Source organism: Tenrec ecaudatus, chromosome X (assembly GCF_050624435.1).
Source record: "Tenrec ecaudatus isolate mTenEca1 chromosome X, mTenEca1.hap1, whole genome shotgun sequence".
In the NCBI taxonomy this organism is placed as follows: Eukaryota; Metazoa; Chordata; class Mammalia; order Afrosoricida; family Tenrecidae; genus Tenrec; species Tenrec ecaudatus.
In genome coordinates this window covers 23,734,777-23,747,593 of record NC_134548.1, presented here as the reverse complement: position 1 = coordinate 23,747,593, position 12,817 = coordinate 23,734,777, and the positions used below count along the sequence as shown (strand labels likewise).

The 12,817-nt window shown below is 41.0% G+C and overlaps 1 pseudogene; it reads right to left on the bottom strand.

Annotated features, from left to right (window-relative positions):
- Positions 1-1,675: 1,675 nt before the first annotated feature.
- LOC142433203 (melanoma-associated antigen B18-like) lies at positions 1,676-2,444 on the bottom strand (annotated as a pseudogene).
- Positions 2,445-12,817: the final 10,373 nt, after the last annotated feature.

Genomic DNA, 12,817 nt, shown 5'->3' with positions numbered 1-12,817 from the left:
GTTTTGTTGTCATTGGTTTGTTGTTTTATTTTCTTTTGTTGCTTGGTTTTGCTGTCTTGTTTTTGTGCATGTTATTATCTCCACAGGTCTGTCTAAGTAAGAGAGGCTGGATGAACAATCTGGAGGAGAAACAATGGGACTGACAGTTCCAGGGGTACATGGGAGATGTGGAAGTGGAGGGACAGGAAGTGGTGTTAACAAACTCAGGGACAGGGAACAACAAGTGACCCAAATCGGTGGTGAGTAGGGTGTAGGAGGCCTGGTAGGGCATAACCAAGAGTAATGTAACCGAGAGGAATTACTGAAACCAAAATGAAGGCTGAACATGATAGTGTGGCAAAAGGAAAGTAAAAGAAAATAGAACAAAGAGCTTGGAGGCAAAGGGCATTTATAGAGGTCTAAAGAAAGGCATGTACATATGTAAATATATGAGGATGTAGAATAGGTCTATGTGCATATATGTATAGGTTTAGTATTAAGGTAGTAGATGGACATTGGACCTCTACTCAAGTACTCCCTCAATGCAAGAATACTTTGTTCTATTCAACTGGTATTCCATGATGCTCACCTTCCTGACATGATCACTGAAGACAAAGCAGTGAATAAGCAAATTTAGTGAAGAAAGCTGATGATGCCTGGCAATCAAAAGATATAGCATCTGGGGTCTTAAAGGCTTGAAAGTAAACAAGCAGCCATCTAGCTCAGAAGCAAAAAAGCCCACATGGAAGAAGCACGCCAGTCTGTGTGATCATGAGGTGTCAAAGGGATCAGGGATCAGACATCATCAGAACAAAAATCATATCATTGTGAATGAGGGGTAGTGGAGGGTGGAGACCCAAAGCCCATCTGTAGGCCATTGGACATCCCCTTATGGAAGGGTCACGGAGAAGAGACAAGCCAGTCAGACTGCAGGGTAGTAACGATGAAACATACAACTTTCCTCTAGTTCCAAAATTCTTCCTCCCCACCACTATCATGACCCCAATTCTACCTTACAAATCTGGCTACACCAGAGGATGTACACTGGTACACAGGGCAGATGATCCCTTCAGGACCAGCGGTGAGAGTGGTGATACCAGGAGGGTGGAGGGAAGGTAGGGTGGAAAGGGAGAATCAATTACAAGGATCTACATATAACCTCCTTTCTGGGGGATGGACAACAGAAAAGTGGGTGAGAGGAAGACTCGGACAGTGTAAGATATGACAATTTTTAAATTTATAAACTAACAAGGGGTCATGAGGGAGGGGTGAGCATGGAGGGAGGAAGAAAATTGAGGAGCTGATGACAGGGGCTTAAGTGGAGAGCAAATGTTTTGAGAATGATGTGGGCAATGAATGTACAAATATGCTGTATACAATTAATGTATGTATGGATTGTGATAAGAGTTGTATGGGCCTCTAATAAAATTATTTTTTTAAAAGAATCTGCCACAGACCATGGCATTTGAAATTTCTCCTTAAAAGGAGGATTGAAAGTAAAATTCCAAGTTTTACATGTAGAACAGGAATTAAAAGAGTATATATATATATATATATATATAATATTCTCCAACTGTAACCTGGCCCTCCACTATTAGAACATTGTCAGCCTCTTTTAACTAAAGAGGGAAGAATCTTTTAATTTTTAGCTTTCACTTGGGGCAGGGGATTCTGCTGCTCTTACCGTGGTGCAAGCTCAGGCTGTGATTCTGGCTTGCAACCGCTCTTGCTCCTCTCTCAAAGCCTCTTCATACCAGGGTGATGAAGCACTTGGGGAGGTGTCACTGACGGTGACCAAGAACTCCAGGACTTTCACCTTGGTGAGTTGAGCTTAGGCTCTGGGGCCCACAGGAATTCATAGCATGGGGGATCTCTATTGGCCACCTGCCGGTACTCCAGATACCCCAGCTGCACAAAATCTTGGGTGAGGGCTTTCTTGGGATGTCTATAAACGCAGTGTGTCTTGTCAGCATAAATCCCCATCATATTCAGCACTCCCCAGACCTCCTCCTCAGAGTCACAGTTGTCCTTCAGGAAGATCACACTCAGCATCAACATCAGGATGCCAGTCTGGGGCATACTGTTTTCATGGAGAATCCTTTCATCCACACTGGAATCCAGCTTATTGATAAAGGGATAGCAGTGCCTAATGGGATCAAATTCCCTCAGGTCAACACCAAAGGCCAGCTCCAGGAGCGCACAGGCTCTCTTGAGGATCATGGGGAAGTGATTTTTGGACGCTTTGACAACAGATGTCACCATGCCTGCCTTCGTAACTGGCTCTCTCGTTTGATAATTCTCCATCAGGTGCGTCACCAATAAACCACCTTCTTTGTTAAGGGTCCTTTGCTGAGGCTTCTACTGGCCTGAAGGGAGCTGGGATTTCCCTCACCATCTTCATGGGCATCTGTGAGCACTGCAGCTGCAGCTCCCTGGAAGGACAGTGGAGGGCCCTCTGTCCCCATGGCAGGCAAATTCTGGGAGGGGGAGTTTGCTGCAGTAGCTTGAGCAGCCTCTAGGGCTTTGGTCTCATTTTGGACCTATGTCTTTTTATCCCGGGCTCAGATTTTACAACTCTTATCCCAATCCATACACCCATCTATTGTGTCAAGCACATTTGTACATTTGTTGCCATCATCATTCTCCAAACATTTCCTTTCTACTTGAGCCCTTGGTATCAGCTCCTCAATTTCCCCTTCCCCCTCCCTACCTCATGAACCCTTGATAATTTATAAATTATTTTTTCATATCTTACACTTTCCGATATTTTCCTTCACCCACTTTTTTGTTGTCCATCCCCCCTGGGAGGGGGTTATAGGTAGATCATTATGATCGAGTCCTCCTTTCTCCACCACCTTCCCTTTCCCCTTCTGGTATCGCTACTCTCATTATTGGTCCCGAGTGGTTTATCTGACCTGGATTCCCTGTCTTTCCAACTCTTATCTGTACCAGTGTACATCCTTTGGTTTAGCCAGATTTGTAAAGTAGAATCGGGTCATGATAGTTGGTGGTTGGGAGAAAGCATTAAGGAACTAGAGGAAAGATGTATATTTCATCAGTGTTATACTGCACCCTGGCTGGCTTGTCTCCTCCCCATGACCCTTTTTAAGGGGATATCCAGTTGCCTACACATGGGTTTTGGGTCTCCACTGCAGGCCTCCTTGATTCACAAAAATGTTATTTTGTTCTGATGATGTCTGATACCTGATCCTATTCACACCTCATGATCACACAGGCTGGTGTGCTTCTTCCATGTGGGCTTTGTTGATTCTCGGCCAGATGGCCCCTTATTTACCTTCAAGCCTTGAAGACCCCAGACACTATATATTTTGATAGTGGGGCACCATCAGCTGTCTTCACCACATTTGCTTATGCACCCACTTTGTCTTCAGTGAGTGTTGGGAAGATGAGCATCATGGAATGCCAGTTTAATAGAACAAAGTGTTCTTGCATTAAGGGAGTACTTGAGTAGAGACCCAATGTCCATTGAATGTCTACCCTAATACTAAACCTATAAATATATGCACATATATCAGTGGTTCTCACCCTATGGGCCCCGACCCCTTTTGGGGTCAAACAACCCTTTCACATGAGTCGTCTGATTCATGTCAGTAGCAACATGACAGTTATGAAGTAGCAACAAAAATAAATTTATGGTGGGGGTTGGGGGTTACCACAACATGAGGAATCGTATTGAAGGGTTGCAGTATTAAGAAGATTGAGTGCCACTGGAATAGATCGGTGTCCACAGCATCATATATAAATATATTTACATAGGTGCATACCTGTATTTAGACTTCTATAAATACCTTCTGCCTCCTAGCTATTTCTGCTATTTCCTTTTACTTTCCTCTTGTCCTACTATTATGTTCAGCCTACACTTGGGTTTCAGTAACTCCTCTTATGGCCGGGAGGTATGGAGTCTTCTCCAGAGCACAGGCAGTTGCACTGCTGAAGAACTCACCCTTGAAGAAAAGGATGAGATGTGTGGACACTCAGGAGGGAGATTCGACAGTAGCTCCAAGAAAAGCTATTTCAGCAGGTTACCTTTACCTTGACAGTACTGCTGTAGAAACCCACAAGTAGGGCTGGGCAGGAATCTGGGGCCTTTTCTATTCTTTCAGGGGTTGGCAGCTCAGAATGCTCCCTTCAACTCCTGTGTGGTCTGGTGACTCATCACTGTCTTATTCTGAGACTGTGTGCTTCAGACCAAGCCTCCCTTCCTACAACCCCCCAGGATGAAGTCAGGGGTCATTGGGTCTAGCAAGCATGTCTCTGGCCTCCCTGGGGCAGATCATCAGGGTGGGGCTCTATCTGGCTGCCTCTGTTCTGGGAGGAAGTTAAGTCCACTCAGTTCTTACTTGAGATACATACCTTGACACCTGGTAGGACCTCAGACTCCTCAAGAGCTATAGCCTTGGCACTTAGAACAAAGGGTCTCTCCACATGGTCACCAGAACCCCCAGTCCTGGGGTTACTGTGCTCATATGGGGTGTGGCACTGTGAAGCCACCTATGTTCTTCTCCACAGAATTCACACAGAGGGAGGCGTTATTGCCTCCAAGCCTAGCACCCATGCCTGGAGTCCTCGCGATGCAGAGAGCAGGGCCTCTGAGGGTCAGAGTTCTGAAGGAGCAAACCCTGTCGTTTCCTCTCTTCAGAATGCGTAGAACCCCCCAGTCCTCCCTCAGCACCTCACCTTGAATCTTGCAGGGACCTCTTCTCTGCAGATCCCAGACCACCTCCTTCAGGTGAGGCACTAAACTTGGAAATGATTGGAGAGGAGCTGGGTGCCTGTGACTCAGAATTGAGAAGGCACTGTGGTTGGCTTAGGCTTAGACAGTCTTTTTATTGTTCTGTTCTTTGTTAAAAAAATCATTGTATCAAACTTTGTTCTTTGGAGTAATTATAAAGGCAAGTCCTCATAGTTGCCTTCATAAATATCCTGACTATTTTTGTGAGTTTACATATTAGGCATAAGTTTAGATGTAGCTACTATTTTCAATCGTATCTTTTCCCATGAAACATCCCAAGTCCCTGCATGTTGTTTGTGTGACCCTAGTGATCTGCCACACAAGCTTTCTGAGGTTTCTTCCAGGAGGGGATATGACAAATTTTGGGGCAAGTACTATTATTTCATCATGGCATTGGTCCATGAACTTAAAACACAACGACAGCAGCACAGTTTTATGACATGTAATTCGCACATCACACAATTCAACGGATGCATCTTATGTAAAAGCATTGTGCGATCATCACCATGGTCAATTTTAGGACAGCTTCTTCTTTCCTGTACTCATGGCTGTTAGCTTCCCGATCCTCCACCCCCACCCACCCACTCATCCCACTCAACCTCCTCCCCGCACCCAGTAAACTACTAACACAATTATTGTCTCCACGGATTTATCATTCTTGAATGTAATACACAGAAAAATATACAACACCAAAAGCAAAAAATTAAGGCAGTAACAATATGAGAAAGAAAATCAATGGAAAAGAAATTAATAAACATTGTGAAGACTTCTGGTATGCATAAATACTTTGTGAACTAATCCTTCTGGATTTCTAAATTAGATGATCATATAATCTATTTCTTTTCTTTATTCATACTTTAATATTTTGTGCTATTATTGTATATAGCTGCTCACTGTCTATACATTCCAAACTGTACTATATTCTATAATTTTGTCTGGATATTATTGGGAATGCTTTTAATATTTCACATATAAGTATGTTTGCTGCTGATCTGATAAACTGTAAATCCCCTTCCTGTACAAGTTTGGTAAAGTTTATTAAGTACTGTGAACTGGTGTTGCATGTGAAAGGCTTACTCTTTAGCATACAATTAAAGGCTCTCCTTGATCTGTAAAGGTAGTAGATTCCAATTCACAGGATTGTGATATGCTTTTTGTATTCTTTGGGCCCAACCTCTTTCTTCATTCAATTCCCTGCTATCTCATATCTGCTAAGCATTTATTTAGGATATGTGTCTCTCTGTCAGTGAGCTTGGCTGAACTGTTCCTTTATGGGGGAATCATTAGCTGATTTTTGTTAATGGGAGAGCTAGCCTGTTCACTTGAATCAGTCATTTTCCTTCATTCCATAAGGTGGTAATTATGAATCAGAACTGAATCAATTGGACACATTCTCAATTTGGTTGGGCATGGAATATTTTAAAAGTGACTTAGAATTGCAAGAAATTTTCAGTTATATTATACAGCTAGATTTCTCTTCAGTTTCTATTTCTTCATGGACCTATTTAGTCATTAATATTTTGAAAAGTTGGATCATTTCAATTGAGTTTCCAAATTTACAGACATGATACTTATCTATAATTATGCTATCAAAAATATCCTTGAACATATCTGATAATACTGAGGAAAAAAATGAACCCAATAGATTTGCCTTGCAACCACAAAAATCTTCAGTAGTTATAAGCTAAGCTGGATCAGATTAATTTATATTTATTTGTTGTTTCTTTATTAATACTCTACACATCGTCCTGCGCACTTTCTAAAAAGCAAAAAAACCCCACCAAACTGACAGTCATCAAACCAGTAAATTACCTTTATTCTTTAATCCATTAAAGGCTATATGATGGTAATTCTCTTATTATATCATTCCTTTTGAGATATTAGCCACAACATGTCTATAAATACACTGTTTTCCTAGTCAACATTTGGTTTCCATGTCCATAATTGCATATTTTACTTCCTACAGAGGTAGATAGTAAATTTTAAAAAACAACAATAAAAATACCCATTGGTCTAACTCTCAAAATGTTCCAGGAGAAGCCAAATTATTGTTGTGAACCATCGAGTCCGTTCCGACTCATAATTGCCATCTTATGGCAAGTAAAATCAAGTTTGACAAATTAAATATTTTCTGTATTCATGGTGATGTTATCTATTGGTCCAGTTGTTTGGATTCTTTTTATTTACGTTGGAGTGTAACACATACTGACGGCTGTCATATTTTTCCTTCATCAGTACATGCTTCAAGTCCTCTCACTTTCAGCTACCAAGGTTTTATCATCTGCATATTACAGGTTGTTAATGAGCCTTCCTCCAATCCCCATGCCGTGTTCTTTATATAGCTCAGCTATTTGGATTATTTGCTCAGCATATGGATCAAATAAATATCATGAAGGCATATAACCCAGATGTTCACCTTTTCTGCATTTAACCTATGCAGTATCCTCATGGTCTGTTCAAAAACTGCCTCTTGATCTATGTACAGGTGGCACACGAGCATGCATACGGATATAGGAAAATCTGTTATTCACAATATATAAATATTAATTGTAATAATATGGCACCTTGTGAATATGTCGTTGTTAATATTTTGAGGGCACAAAAAGGGATAATAAGAGGAATTGAAGGGGTCAAAGAGATGCCTACCAAGCCCAAAGACAAAGTTGTTTAAGCAACAGGTTTATATATTTTCTCTGTAAAAGACATTTACTGGAAATCTCTGAAAAAAAAAAACAATGGGCGTATATCTAGCCAAGAGAACAGGTTGGTTATGTTAGCCCCTGTTGTTATGTTAGATGCCATCTAGTCGGTTCCGACCAATAGCAATCCTCTGCACAATAGAATGAAATACCACACGGCACCGCGCCATCCTTACACTCATTCCCATGTCCTAGCCCATCGCTGCAGTCACTTTTTCAATCCATCACATTGAGGACCTCCCTGTCTTTTCGCTGTCCCTCCACTGTACCAAGCATGATGTCCTTCTCCGGGAACTGTTCTCTCCTGACAACATGCCCCAACTAGGTAAAATGAAGTCTTGTCATCCTTACCTCTAAGGAGCACTCTGGCCATACTTCTTCCAAGATAGATTTGATGGTCTTTTTAGCAGTTCATGAGAATTTCAATATTCTTTTCCAGCACCATAATTTAAATGTGATGTCACACCGATACACACACACACACTTGTATATAAAAGAAATCTCAAAAAACTTTGCGGGAAAAGTCCATTATCTGTCGATGTTTGTTTTTCCTTGAACTTTTTGAAGTCCTCTCATACAACAGTTGTACATTTTCACTTTTAATAAGGGAATTGTGTGGATGGATACTTGGCTATATGGAATGTGCAAAATATGATCAGTTAAGTGGCTTTGGTTTGTTGTTCAGAGTTTTTTCACTCTTAATGGAACCTTTGAATTAACCCTCTCCATACACAAGTGTGCACTCATGGAGCAGGTCCGAACATGTCAACACCTACTGCAAGACATGTGAGGCATGTCCTAAGAAAGAGGGCATTGTAACGAGAAAAAGGGAATTAACCTGATTTTCCAGACACCATTAGAGATCCAAGGTGCTAGTTAATTCAGGGAGGAAACCAAAAAGTGACCTTTCTCACTCTCTATATTTCCCTGCATGCTCTTGGGCCAGAGGAATATGCGAGGCCAGAGAATTGAGATTGGAAATACATTTTGAAAGCACTAACAACTATGTATATATTGAAGACTCAATACATGCTAAGAAATGGGCTATGTGCATTGTCTTGCTTAGCCTGAGGTCACCATTTTAGGAACTAGATTATACGGGCAAAGGCATAGACACTCATAAAATTAAGAAGCTTTCAATCACCCATTAAATTTGGAATCCCTATGACCAAGGCACTTGTGCAACTAATGAACATAACAATGGTTTAGATTACATAAAAAAGGTAGAAAACAGAGTCATCAGAAGCCTTTTCCTGGTTAGAAGTGGGGAAGATTCTTTGACAATGTCTAAGTAAATTTATTTAATTATAAATATTACAGCCAGCCATTTTAATACTTTATTTCACCTTTTAAAAAATTTTCTTTGTGTAATATTACTAATAATGTAAATAACGAATCTGATACTTTAAAATGAGTTCAAGCTATAAGTAGAGTACTTGAGGAAATAGAATGAGGCTGGGACTGATCTACTCAGACTACACCAAGGGTAGGAGAGTCCAACTCCCCAGCAGCTCGTGGCTAATTGACACCAGGCAGGCAGAGGATAGCCAGGCCTGCACTCCCCAACCTTCTTTACCCTATTCAGATGGCCTGGCACTCTACTTCTCTGCTGGGTTTGATCATCTGTCAAAAAGACCACACAGACCTCACCAACAACAATCACAATTATGAGGTTTTTTAGGTAAGTTAACAAGGTGGGATCAGAAAAGACTACCGATAGTCTCTTTGCAGCACCTCTTCTCAGCAATGCTGGCAGACCTAGTCCTGTGCCTCTTAGCCCTGCTGGCTGTTGCCATTTGTCTTGCTCTGGCAAGTATTACAGAGTCCCTTTGCGGCTGATAAATGCCAAAAGGATGCCCCACTCTGCAAGCCAGCCTCCTGCATAAAGGCATTCAGCTTGAATAATTTTGTGAATTGAGACACACACAACTCTGCTTCACAGTCTTGGTGTTGCTCCTCTGCCCTGTCTCTTGGTCTTAGCTTGGCATCTCTGCTGTGGCCTCTGATATTTTAGTGTGTTTACCCCTTCAGGCAGGTCTCTTTATTGGCTAGTGGTTTTTCTTTCTTGACAATCCTGGGATTCTCATTTATGTTCCTGCTTCTGAGATAGTCTAATTACTTTGATACCCAGCAACATAGCAAAACTAAGCAGTCCCCATGGTAGAGTCCTCTACACATTTTTTTAAACAAATTCCCACCCATTCATTAGGTGAAAGTTACAAAGATTATAGATAGATGAGCCATATTATACAATTTCACACAACCCCAGTAATAAAGTCAATATATGGAAAAATAATGGTAACATTATAATTACAATACAGATATTGTTTATTATAGCTTCAAATACATAGTAAGCATTTTAAGTGAAAAATACCTCTACTTGGTCTGTTTAGCTCTTTTAAATAAAAGAACCTAGTGGACAATTTGTTTTTTTGATTTCTGTTTTCTTGTTGCACATGAACATAATCAGATTCAATGCACTTCAGTGATATTAAACTTCATGTATTTCACTCTTATTTTTAAACTCTCTAATGTGTACTATTTCAATCCTTTATCAAGCAAACAACTCTGCCTTGGAAGGGGTAAAGCCAGAAGATTCCTTAGAGGCAGAATGAAAAGACTTCTGTCTCACGTACTTTGACCGTGTCGACAGGAGAGGCCAGTCTCTGGAAAAGGATTGGGTAAAGTGGATGATCATGTGAAAAAGAGGAAGTCCCCCAACAAGATGAATTGATACAGTGGCTGCAACAATGGGATGAAAATAAGCACAATTGTGAGGATGTTGCTGGACTGTACAGAATTTCATTTTGCTGATCATACAGTCATTAGGAGTCAGAACTGACGTTAGTAACAAGAACATCACTTATTCCAAGAAATATTTACCAGCAATAAATTTTTGTCATGCACTGTGGATAAAACAGCAAGGAAAATATGGCCAGAACCTGCCTTTATGGAACTTATCATCTAGTGGAAGAAATCGACACTTATGTACAAGATTACAAATTTTTCAAGATTAAAGGACAGGGAAATAAAGAAAAAAGTGAGTGTTATCTGATCCAATAAATTTGGGATGGCTGCCAAGGAGAAATAGTGTGTGGATCCAGAAAAAAATGATGAATGTGTGTTGAATTGACAAGGATGGGCTGAGATTTGAGGATGGTTCCTAGAGGGAACTGGCTGTGGGAAGACCTGATTGAAGAAAAACCCTGAGGCACAGGACAGACTAAGAGAAGTCACATGTATTTGACTGTAAAGTAAAAAGGGGGAGAGGATGTGATGGGAGTTTTTAGGTTACTCCTTTGATGCTAAATCAAACCATCAATGGCTTTACATTAGTGGAGTGGCATGATCAAAGAGGCATTTTGGAAAGACCACTGTGGCTAAAGTAGAGAAAATAGCTTTAGGAGGAGGGGAAACATGATACAGGAGAAAGAATTCAGGTGCTTATCATGTGGTGATACTAAAGACAGAGAACTGGGAATAGAGTAGGAAACCATCTACGAGTAGGTTTGCAGGCTTCTGGTGCCAGTTTAGGAGTCTCTGATTGGTGCAAATGGTTAAACGCTCAGCTGATAACTGTAAGATCAGTGTGCTGCACACCCAGTCACAGACTCCTTAGAACAGTGGTTCTCAACCTTCCTAATGCCGTGACCCTTTACTAGATTTCCTTATGTTGTGGTGAACCCCAACCATAAAATTACTTTTGTTGCTATTTCATAACTTTGCTACTGTTATGAATCGTAATGTAAATATCTGATAGGAAGGATGTACTTTCATTGGTACAAATGGAACATAAGTAAAGCCTAGTGATTAATCACAAAAACAATATGTAACTATATATTGTTGAAACATTTATTTCTAATTACAAATAAATGAAATTTTGCCTTAAGCATCATGCCAGCTACACGTATGTGGGCATATCTGCATGTGGGCAGACCCTCCTGGAGATGTATGGAAGAGTGATGTCTTGCCTCTTAAGACCATCGGAAATATGTGTTTTCCAATGGTCTTAGGAGACCCCTATGAAAGGGTCATTCAATCCCCAAAGGGGTCGCAACCCACAGGTTGAGAACCGCTGCCTTAGAAGAAAGGCCAGGTTGTCTGCCTCCAAGAGGTCACAGCCATGGACATCTGGATGGAATGCCGTCCTTCTCTGCAGTGCATGGAGTTACTGTGAGTTGAAATGCACTCAGTGGCAACCAGTACTGGTTGAGTCGCTTGTTTCGATAGGGGTGATGCACCTTGTACCTGGCATGTATAACTGGATGCATAGTTTCCTTGATCATTGAGCGAGCTAATTCTGCAAATGGACCATTTACTGAGAGTAAAAGACTCAAAAACAACAGCTAAACTCACTGCCAGCAAGTTCATGCTGACTCACAGAGACACTATGGAACAGAGCACACTGTCCCTTTGGGTTTCAAGAGTGTACATCTGTAAAAGAGGAGAGAGCCCGATTTTCCTGTCATGGACTGCCTCATGGTTTCAAATGGCTGGCCTTATGCCGTTAAAAAAATCCTAGATGGCCACAAGGAACTCATGATCAGCTGATAGCTTCAACGTGGATGACAGTAGGAGCCCAAGATACATTTGTGAGAACTGCATAGGAACCAAGCCCCTGGTGATTTCCCTGCGTCCATAATTGAGGAATGGAAGGAAGTGGCTATTAACAGAGCGTATTGGAGGGATGAGTACAGAAGATCAAAGGGATAAACCTCACTTGAACAGTTAAAACCTTGTCAGTTGACTCCCTGGTTGATGCATGCTGGACCTGATCTGGTTTTCAGCCTTTTCTGTATTTTTTGTTTGTTTGATTATTATTTGTTCAGATTTGGGTTTTTCTCAGCGGTGTTATGTCATTAGGGGTCACCCTATTGAAGCTGTACTATGTTTTGCTGTTTTTCTGTGGATGAAACCCAGGATTGATGATTCTGTAAGGACAGCAAGTACAATAAGGGTTTCATGGTGGGGGGGGCTTACAGAGATGGGGGGGTGTTAAAAGGGAGATGATGTCAAGGAGTCCAAGAAGGAAAATAATATTTGGAAACCGATTGTGGCAGCAATTATACAATACTGCTTGATGTGATTGAACTATGGAATGATATTATATATATATATATATATATATATATATATATATATATATATATATATATATATATATATATATATAAATTCCCCAATAGTAATAAATTAAAATTAAAGTCCTGGAGAGAAGTTTCTGTCAGGATTATAGCCAAGAAACTCTTATGGAGGAGTTCACCTCTGTCATGGGTTGACACACCGAGAGTCAGAGTTGGGGTGGGTCTGGAGGGGAGATGTGTGATAAGGAATTTTAAGTTGAGTCTGGGTCAGAAATTATAACAGTAGACGACAGGATGTGCCC